Source organism: Ictidomys tridecemlineatus, chromosome 11, assembly GCF_052094955.1.
Source record: "Ictidomys tridecemlineatus isolate mIctTri1 chromosome 11, mIctTri1.hap1, whole genome shotgun sequence".
Taxonomy (NCBI): domain Eukaryota; kingdom Metazoa; phylum Chordata; class Mammalia; order Rodentia; family Sciuridae; genus Ictidomys; species Ictidomys tridecemlineatus.
Window position 1 is genome coordinate 100,452,538 of NC_135487.1, and position 10,801 is coordinate 100,463,338.

A 10,801-nucleotide genomic window follows, 5' to 3' on the forward strand; every position below is an offset into this window, starting at 1 on the left:
GCTCTGTCCACACTGTCAGCTCACATCACTGTGGTGGTCTTGTTCTTTGGTCCTTCAATATTTATCTATGCATGACCATCTTTCTTCATACACCTGGATAAGTTCCTGGCCTTCTTTGATATACTTCTGACTCCTTCTTTGAATCCTGTCTACACACCAAAAAGTCAAGAAATGAAGGTGGCAATGAGGAGAATATGCAGACATTTAGTGAGTTACAGAAAGGTCTCCTAAGTGATTGGTGGTGTGAAGTGTACTCATAGACTATTTAAGTTCACTGTGATGGTCAAACTCAGATAAAAGCTTCTCTATTTCCTATCTTGATTTGATAATCCATACTGTATTAAGTCCATTTTATCTTTCACTTAAGAAGGAGGATCATTAACTTCTGAAAGAAGAGGAGGAATTACATACAAAATATTTGGAGACTAAAGATTACGATAATTTTGAGGCTTAATTCCAAATAGATGATATTTTATGAAGTAATTATTTAAAATGCACAATAGGAAACTCTAAGGCCTTCAGAACAGGGAGAAGTTTCTTTTAGTCCTCTGTAATCCAGTATGGCTTTATCTTTTTTCTTTTATTGGTAACAAATGTTTATAAAGGCTTTATTCATAATCACCAAAGCCATCAAACACCCAAAGCTCCTTTGCAGGTAAACACATAAATAAACTGGTTCACTAAAAAATGAAATACAACTCATCCAAAAGAAAAAGAAAAAATACTAATGTATACATTTTAGATGAATATCAAATGTATGATGATGCTAAGTGATAAAACCCTAGACTCAAAAGATCATATAATCTATTATTATATTTATGTGATATTTTTATGTCAAATCTAGGAACAGAAAAAACAGATCAGTGGTGGTCAGGACATGGAGGTGTGGGAAAAAGTTGACTTTAAAGGGCGTGACATAATTTCTTGTGGTGACACAAATGTTCTATATCTTTATTGCATCGGCATTTGTTAAAATATTAAAGTTTGAATTGAATACATAGACATTTTACCTCAATAAACCAGACTTTAAAATACACCCGAGCAACTCCTGAAGGAGACCACATCCAGTCCGTTGGATGGGAAGTTTTTCCTTATAGGGGTTCCAAGTGGTACACCTCCATGGTTACCATCATCCAGCCCTTTGGCACATAGTTTTTTTTCCATATGTGTTCAGAGAGTGCTTCAGTCAGTCTTTTGATGAGTCTGTCTTCTCAAGAGGATGTTTAGAAGAGAGAGGGAGTGGGATAAATCACAAACTTTGTTGCTCAGCTTGCTGTGAAGGTTGTAATCGGCATGCCTTAGCTCCCTTCTATACTATCCAATACAAATTATTTTTGCCCCCTAATCAACTTTCTTGCTCATTAGAATCCATTACTAGGCAATGACTTGCTTCTCACTACTGATTTCTGGATCCAGGCCACCCACAGAATCCATACAGCATCCATAATTTTTACTTCATTTGAACCATGCTGGTGAAACATGTTTCTGGGAGAACACAACTTCTAACCCTGCAGAGCTCAGGGTTGCACATGGGAAGCACAAACTCTTCCAGTTAGTCTTCAGCAATGATGTCAACAAGGACCTGTCCTGCTGGCACCTTCTGTTTTTCAGACTTACATATTGTTCCTATTGAAATTGCATCATTACACAAAAGTTTCTGTTTTAATGCATATACCACTTTCTAAAGGATGGCTCCCCATCATTGCAAGGTATTTCTCTTGAACTGCCATTTCAACTGTGCCTTCAGCAAGTCAGTCCAACAATCAGGCTGGCAGGTTCTGAATGGCAATATGCCTGATACTCCTAGTGCATCACGTGGTCATGGGTCCACACCCATACTTCTTTCACCATAAAGATGGCTCTCTGATCATATGCTATGTTATGTGGGATTCCATGAATAACTAGCCAAGATGCATTATCAGAAAGACAAACCCATGATCAGAATAGGTTTCATTCCTAGAAGAATATAAAGTTCTGGCTCTTTTAGAATAAAAGGAACCAATTTATTCAACTTGCTACTGAGTGGACTATTGACCTTCTCAAGGAACAGTGTCATCCCAAGTGCAAGCATGGGTCTTCATTGCTGGCAGGTTGGACATTCAGAGGCAGTAACTGGATTGGTCATGTGAGATTTGCATAAGACCATCTCTGCTATGTGTCCATTGTGTCAGTACTATGGTGGCTGTAAGTAAAACTAACTTCAGCTGGCTGGATAATGTTTTTCTAAATGATGCCTTAATGCCTCTTCTGTAGTGGTTGCTCCTATTCTAAAAGAAACTATGATGAGATTTTGGATCTTGAGGTATCAATTTTAACTTAAGCCCCTGATTCAGAATTATTCAAAATTCCTGGGTGTTTCACTTTTCCAGTGTCTAGTCACTAGAGGAAATAGCTATAGCCCCTTTGGGAAGGACATAGGTCGTTTACAGTGCCTATTTGTAGTGTTTTACTGTCTTCCTGGTGTTCTGGTCAGTCCTTCAATTAAAAAAAAAAAGGTCTTAGGTTGAAAAATTGACTCAAGAACAGAAAAAACCTAGAAATAATAATAATAATTATTATTATTATTATTATTAAATCAGAGAAACCACCCTCAGGCTCCTGCTTCTCCAGTCTTGACTTCTTCTGATTATAGAGGTGAGGCAGTAGCCTCTTTGGTTGCCCAACTCTTTTGACCTTGGAGGTGTAATGTTCTACTAACCCACAAGTTTAGCCAGGTCAGGTTATTTAGCTCCTCTCCCAAACTTGCAGCTCTTACACCACCCCCACCCACCTGCTGCTGATGGTTAAACTCCATCATCGGGCATCTGTTGCTTTGTGGGGAGGGGAAGGGTTCTCATTACCATGGCTATTTATTTATATTTATTTATTTTTCTGAAAAGAAAAGGTTTATTTAGATCACAGTTCTGAAGGTTTAAGGATATGGTGCTTGCATTAGTGTAGTTTTAGTGAGGATCTCATGGTGAATGAAGAAAGGTGGATGCCAATGGCCGGAACATGTGTTGAATGGAACAGTCACATCTCACATGAGGAAGCAGAGAGAGGAGGAAGGGGCTAGGCTTGTTCCTTTTATATAACAGCTCTCTCTTATGAACTCAAGGGTTGCATAAAAACTACCAACAGATTCCATGCAAGCTATTTATGCTCTCTCTCTTTTTAAAAATGTTATTAAAGTTTATTCATGATAACAAAAACAGATACAAACAACATTGATTCTTACCCAAAAATACAAGACTCATGAAAATTACAAACTTTCTTGGAAGGCATAAAAATAACAATTAGATTTTTCAAAAAGTGGCCATCTTTGTCTCTTCTGATTAACTCTGGCTTGAAGTCTACTATGTCAGTGTGAGAGTAGCTTCCCTTGCTGGCTTTCAGTCTCCATTTGCATGATATATCTTTTTCCATCCTTTTACCTTCAGGCTATGGCTGTCTTTGCCTATAGGGTGAGTGTCTTGTGAACAACATATCATTGATTTTGTTTTTAAAATCTATTTTGCCAGTCTTTATCTTTGAATTGGAGAGGAATCACATTTATCTAAAACAATAATGCAATAATAATAAAAAAAGAAAATTAAGAAAAGGTAAAGAAACATTACCATCAGGAAAAGCAACATCCAAAGGATGATTCTTGAATAATGATAGGAATTTTAAAAATTGCAGAAAATCTGAAAGCTGTCTTTATACACATACACATTACCCTAAATTTACAGAATTCTTTTTTAAAGGGTATAAAACATCTGTGAATTAAAAACTACTAAATTTTTAGTGAGAGAAATTAAATAATATGAAAATAAATTTAGGAAGGATACACCATATTTTTAAGATTTGAATGTCTCAATATTGTTCAGATGCCAGATTTCCCATAGTGAAATACCAATACCATGCTAATCTCAATACCATGCTAATCTCAAAAGACTCATGAAGAAACTGACAAACAATTACTAAAATTCATAAGGCACTTCAAGTAACCTATAATAGACCAAAAAAATTTGAAAAAGAACTGCAAAGTTGGAAATCTAATACCACATCAACAAGATTTACTAGAAAGCTACAATGATCAAGCAATATGATGTTGGTACAAAGATGAATATATCAATGAAACATTATAATACAGAAGTCAACCCACACAAATACACTCAACCAATTTTTAAAATAATACAAAGACAATATTTGGTTATGAGATTTTCTTTTCAGCAAATGCTAAAATAACTATAAATTCAAATACTAAACATAAAACAAGATCAAAAAGAACTTCAAATCATTTTTCTAACTACATATAAAAATTTACTCAAAATTATTCATAGGCCTGAAAATAAAGCCTGAAACAATAAAATATCCAGAAGTAGATGAAAAAGGAAAGCTTTGTAACCTATGATTGGGAGAATGTTAGAAAGAACACTGAAAACTTAATCCATTAAAAAAAGATGATGGTATTTTCTTCATTAAAATTTAAAACTTCTGCTCTTTGAAAGACACTAATAAAAGAATGAATATACAAAGCAAATCATCTGAGAAAATATTTGCAAATTTCATATCTTGTAAAGGATATTTTAAAAGAATGAAAGAATCTCAAAGCAAGCCAAGAAAATAAAAGAAAAACACCATAAATAAACAAAAAAGGGAAAATATTTGAAAAATCATGTTAGTTAGCCAAGAAGATAAATAGAAGAAAGCAAATAAAGAGATTATTGAAGCCATTCATTAATAAGGAAATACAAATTAAAAATATGAGGATCCATTGTACATATTTTAGAATCACTAAAATTAAAAAAAAAATGTTGATACCAAGTGATGATGAGACAGAAGAAATGGAACTTCCTTATTGTACTGTTGAGAATTTAAGAGTTGCTTTATGACATAAGATATGGTCTATTTTGGAGAAGAACCCATGTGCTGAGAAGAAAGTGTATTTGCTCATTGATGGATGAAATATTCTATACATGTCTGTTAAGTCTGAATTGTTGGTTGTATTATTTAGTTTTATAGTTTAGTTGGTTAGTTTTTGTTTGGAAGATCTATCCAATAGTGAAAGAGTGGTGTAAAGTTACCCAGTATTATTGTGTTGTGGTCTATTTAATTCTTGGAGTTGAGAAGGGTTTGTTTGATGTGTATAGGTGTTTCATTTTGGAGGACATAAATATTTATGATTGGTATGTCTTGTTGATGTATAATTCCCTTAATCAGTATGAACTGTAATTCCTTTGTCCCATCTGACTAATTTTGGCTTGAAGGCCACTTTATCTGATATGAGTATAGAAACCCCTGCTTGCTTACATGATCCACGTGAGTGGTATATTTTTTCCCATCCTTTCATCTTCAGTCTGTGAATATCTTTGTCAATGAGGTGAGTCTGTTGGAGACAGAATATCTTTGGGTCTTTTTTTAAAAAAAATCCAATCTGTCGGTCTAGCTTTTGATTGTTGAGTTTAGGCCATTAACATTCAGGGTTATTATTGAGATATGATTTGTGTTCCTGGTCATTTTTGTTTACTTCAGTTTTTAATTTGAATTAGTTTCTCCTTTGATTGACTATTCCTTTAGTGTAGTTCTTCCCTTTGTTGGACTAATCCTCATGTTTTGATTACAATCCAACCTTCTGCATCCACTGTCCTTTAAGAGAGAGAATGGGCTAACTAGAGGCTCCATCTAGGCTACCCTCTGGCAGTCGATTCCAGCTGTGAACCCCAAACACTCATGAAAATGGGCTCATTCTCTGCCACTGATGAGTGAACTAATATAAATTCTGATTCTATGAGAATGAGGGAACCCCATGAAGTGTCCAGTTAAGCTTCAACCTTTTCTTCAAATGGTATGACTCTATCTTGGACTAAGGGTCTCCAAGGAGTAGACAGTGCACTACCTCCATAATGATGCATAATGATATGCAGGTGAAGGGACCCACCATTCTTTGAGGTAGATGAGAAAAAAGTTATGAGTGTTTCAATTAGGTTTGTAAAATGAAACAGCTAAAAGCAAGAAGAATGATGATAAAACTGATATGAAATTTATTTGCAATGATTCCACATCTAAATAATTTCATAAGCCTATAAAATTATTTTATTATATAAATTACTTCTAAACCTTACCCCTTTTGAATAATAAATACATGGATATTTTAATGATATATTAAAATGACAGAACATAAATTTCAAATAGCATATTTTGGAGCCCAGCACAGGGGCACATGCCTGTAATCTCAGCAACTTAAGAGGCTGAGGCAAGGGGATCACACATGTAAAGCCAGCTTTAGCAATTTAGTGGGGCCCTAAGCAACTTAGTGAGACCCTGTCTCAAAATAAGTAAAATAAAATAAAAAGGTTTGGGAATGTGGCTCAGTGATTAATTGACCCTGGGTTCAATACTTGGTACCTTCTCAACCCCTAAATCAAATAGCATATTGTATTCTGTTGATGCATATTTTATTTTTACCATTATAAGCTGTTAAGTAAAGAGAAAAATATTTAGATTTTAAAACTTCAGGTGAAGGGACCCACCATTCTTCGAGGTAGTATAATATGGTGATTTGGAAGCGGGATGCTGAAGCAGAAGCCGCCTAGATTTATATCTTTGCTCTATCGCTTAGCCACTGTGTGTCCCTAAACTACTTGCTAAATATTTCTGTGCCTACTAGTTACCTAATCTGTGGAATAAGAATGAAAATATTATTTAGCTGACAGTTGTTGACATTAAATTAGTTAATGTGTGTAAGCAACCTAGGATGTTTCTGCCACATCATAGGTTTTCAATAAATGTTGGTGGTGGTTGTGTTGATGGTGGTGGTAGTGGTGGTATTTATGAGAACAATAAATGCACTTTAAATATCTTGTGAGAATATCAATAGATGAGAAAAAAGTTATCACTGTTTCAATTAGGTTTGTAAATGAAATAGCTGAAGGCAAGAAGAATGATGATAAAACTGATCTGAATTTTGTTTGCAATTATTCCATATCTAAGTTCCCATTTTCCATATAAAATATCAGAGAATCACATAACTTTTATTAGACTGATAATCAAAGAGATGTATCAGGAGATCATAAGAGAAACAGAAATATAAAAAGTTTACCAAAAGGGAAGAGAAACAATTTCATATATATATATATATATATATATATATATATAACCATCACCCAGCAGCTATTTTACCAAAAAGAAATATTTCTCACCTGGTTAAGTTAAAATATAAGCCTATATTTGTCCTCATATAAATATAATTTACAAGTGAATTAACAATATTTTAAAGTCAAAAATAAGATAAGAAAAAAAGTATATATAGAAGAATAAATTAAATTCCCAAAAGAAGTCTGAGACCTGCCAATACTTTAACAGATAATTCATTACAAGGACCTATTAAAAAATCACAAACCTTGCTGGTTGTGGTGAGATTTACCTGTAATTTCAAGGGCTTGGGAGGCTGAGGCAGGAGGATTATAAGTTCAAGGCCCTCACTAAGCAATTTAGGGAGACCCTGTATCAAAATAGAAAATAAAAAGGGTTGGGAATATAGCTTAGTGGTAAAGCACTGCTGAGTTCAATCCCCAGCACCAAAAAAGAACGAAAAGAAAAAAATCACAAGCCTTCAGAGAAATGGATGCAAATGTAACATATATTTCTAGATTCCTTAAAATGTTATTTCTATAATAACATTGATGTTAGTTTATAAAACAATAAATTAGTTTGTTAACAAATCCAAAAGATTTTCTCTTTATCTTGTATTATCTTTAGGCCCCCAAGTTTCTAAAGTGCCCTGGCTGTTCAGTCATGGAAGCCATGATCCACTATCAGAAGCATAGGAAGGCATGCAGTAACATACATACCCCAAATTCTTGAACCTTATATCAGAAAACAGACAGATCTTCGTAGCAATGAGAAAAGTGATGGTGAATGCCCTTTAGAGGATTTACTCAGTAGAAAAGCATATGGACAGAGGAATACTGTTTAATTGTGGAGTTTTTTTTGTAAGTGACATTAAAAAAAAACATTGATAAAGTATAATCATGTAGTTATAAAATAACCAAAACTTAGTCTCAGATATTTATTGTTGAACTGCAAATAAAGAAGAAACTGGAAATGACAAATGATCACCTGAAACCAATAACAATGAAAAGATCAATGACCTCATTCGTGTAACTTCTCACTGGGGTGAGAAACAGAAAATCAATAGAAGCCAGAGGAGCAGTCCATTAGCAGAAAGCTCAGGAATTCAAATCAACAAGTGGGCTTATATATATTTTTGATTTCTTAAATCTAAAAGTAAGGAAAATACAATTTTATTATATAACAAAAGAGTTTTATAAGTGTCCAAAGGATGAGGTAGGAAGGCAGATACTAAAGAAGGGAGAGAAGAAAAAAAAAGGAAAACCAAGTACTTAGTTATTATGGCAATTTGCTAAGTAGTTTGAATAAAGAACATAAACAAATTCCAAACAGGGAAAGCATACAGTGAAAAGGAGTAATATACTAATTTCCAACTCTAAATAATTTAATGCACTGCTTGGCATCTTTTGAGGTTTAAGAATATTGGAAGTAGTGGATTAAGGTGAAAATCGGCTTTGGTTTGAGACATTTTACATTGTAGTTAAAAGAGAATGAGCAGAAAGCATCTCTTAGTTATGTTTAAAATTTATCAAAGTAAAAGTACTCATTGTTTAGTTATCATAAATATTAAATGATTTATATTAATTATCCAATGCAGGGTCTGAAGCATGGGAAGCTCCATTGCTAGATCCCTGTCTCCTTATTTGGTGAGGGTACTAGAGATACACAATAGCAAGTTTGCTGAGGGCCATTACCAAGTAGGAATGACGCATAGAAATTTCCTTGCCAAGCGCACCCCATGCTGCTTAGAGGACATTCGATGGGACATTTCATGCATGCTTTAATAAGGTGACCTTGCTCAAGGACCAAGGCGGATCCAGGTTTAGAGCTGATCAGGTTTGAGGAAGTAACCGGCTCCTTGAGTTTAAGGCGTTGCCAGTTTAAGATAATGGGTTTTAGGGAAGTTGGAGATTGAAGATTATTGCTGGGATTAGGGTGTTCCTGCTGCTTGTTCCCGTTGAGTTCTCGTGAGATTGAAATGGGATTTGGAGATAGCCTCGTGGAGTAGGTGAATTGTGGGGCAGACGGCAGAATGTGATTGTCCCTGGACCTGTGTGGAGGCGGTGTGAGAGCTGGAATAAAGAATTGCTGTTTGAACATACAAAGGTGTGTGGTGGCTCGTGATTCTGGTGCCAAGCCGAGACCTTGGCACAAGGTAACATACTTAAATGTAACCTAGTGCACTAGATCAAAAATTTTAATGACTTCACTTTTTCCCATTGTCATTGAGTATAGAGTTGCATTTTGGTTTATCTTTAGAGTGTTTAGGATAGCTTCCTGTAACCCACAGGCCGATAGAAAAGTTTCCTCATTGCTGCTTTCATCTCCTTGTTCCTAAATGTATAGGTCACTGGATTCAGAAAAGGGGTGAGAACTGCATCAAAGATAGCAAGAAATTTGTCCAAGTGTGATGAAGGGAAAGGCCAAGTATAGAAGAAGATCAATGGCCCAAAGAATAGAATTACCACAGTGACATGAGCTGATAAAGTAGAGAGGGCTTTGGATAAACCACCCGAGGAGTGTTTTCGAACAGTAACCAGAATGAAGATGTAAGAAATGATCAGTATGAAGAAGGACCCCACAGAGATGAGTCCGCTATTGGCGGTGACCATGAACTCCAGTCTGTCAGTCTTTGTGCAAGCATGTTTAATAAGCTGAGGGGAGATCACAGTAAAAGCTGTCCAGTACATTTGGGCCACAGAAGGGCAGTTCTACAACAAAAGCCAATTGGGCCACTGAGTGGATGAGGCCAAGGATCCAGGCAACAACCAAAATGAAAATGCACATTCGTGGGCTCATGATGGTCAGTTAGTGCAGAGGCTTACATATGGCCACATATCTATCAAAGGCCATGGTTATGAGCAGCACCATTTCTTTGCCCCCATTAGTATAAATAAAGAAGATTTGAGCTATGCAACCCCCAAAAGAGATTGCTTTGTGTTCTAAAAAGGTCATATATCATTTTGGGGGCTGCAATGGAACAAACTCCAAGGTCAAGAAATGAGAGATTGGCCAGCAGGGAGTATATGGGGGAATGTAGTTTAGAGTCAAAAGTCACAGAGAACACAATGGGGGGGGGGGTTTCTCATTAGACTTGCCAAGTAGAACACAGAACAAAAGAGGAAAAGTAGAAGCTGGATCTCCCACGAGTTGGAAAGTCCCAGGAACACAAACTCAGACACCACAGAGTGCTTGGCTCCCTCCATTGTCTTGGAGAGCAGAATTGTCTCAAGCATTACCTGATAAAGGAAAGTAACCAAAAAAAAAAAAAAAACCTCTAGCTTTGTAGGGACTCACTGACTACATGATTTTCAACTTGTAAGGAAAAAATACTGCCTGACCAACGCCAAAACCTTTCTGCCATTCAACTATAGCTGCAAAAACAAGCAACTGTTTCTAATTCCCAGACCCCCTAAAATTTTCCAGGTTTGAAAAAGAGATTAGGCAAAAACAAACAAACAAACCAATAAACAAATAAAAATTTAAAAATTAGTGAGCAGAAGATTACTGGAGGACTGGGAATTCTCTGGAATATTTTGACGAGGGGGGGAAAGGGCATGGAAATGAACTCTGATTTCTCCCTCACAGTTTATTACTCCTGCTCATGGATTCTCAAACTTCAAGCAATTTCTCATGACCTTTTTTTTTTATCTCTTACTCCTGTATGCAATACTATCACTCTCATTAATACTTTCTCGTGTTTAGC

The 10,801-nt window shown here is 35.6% G+C and overlaps 1 pseudogene; it reads right to left on the reverse strand.

Moving 5' to 3' along the window:
• Window positions 1–9,359: 9,359 nt before the first annotated feature.
• LOC101974824 (olfactory receptor 4F15-like) lies at window positions 9,360–10,313 on the reverse strand (annotated as a pseudogene).
• Between the last annotated feature and the right edge of the window lie 488 nt (window positions 10,314–10,801).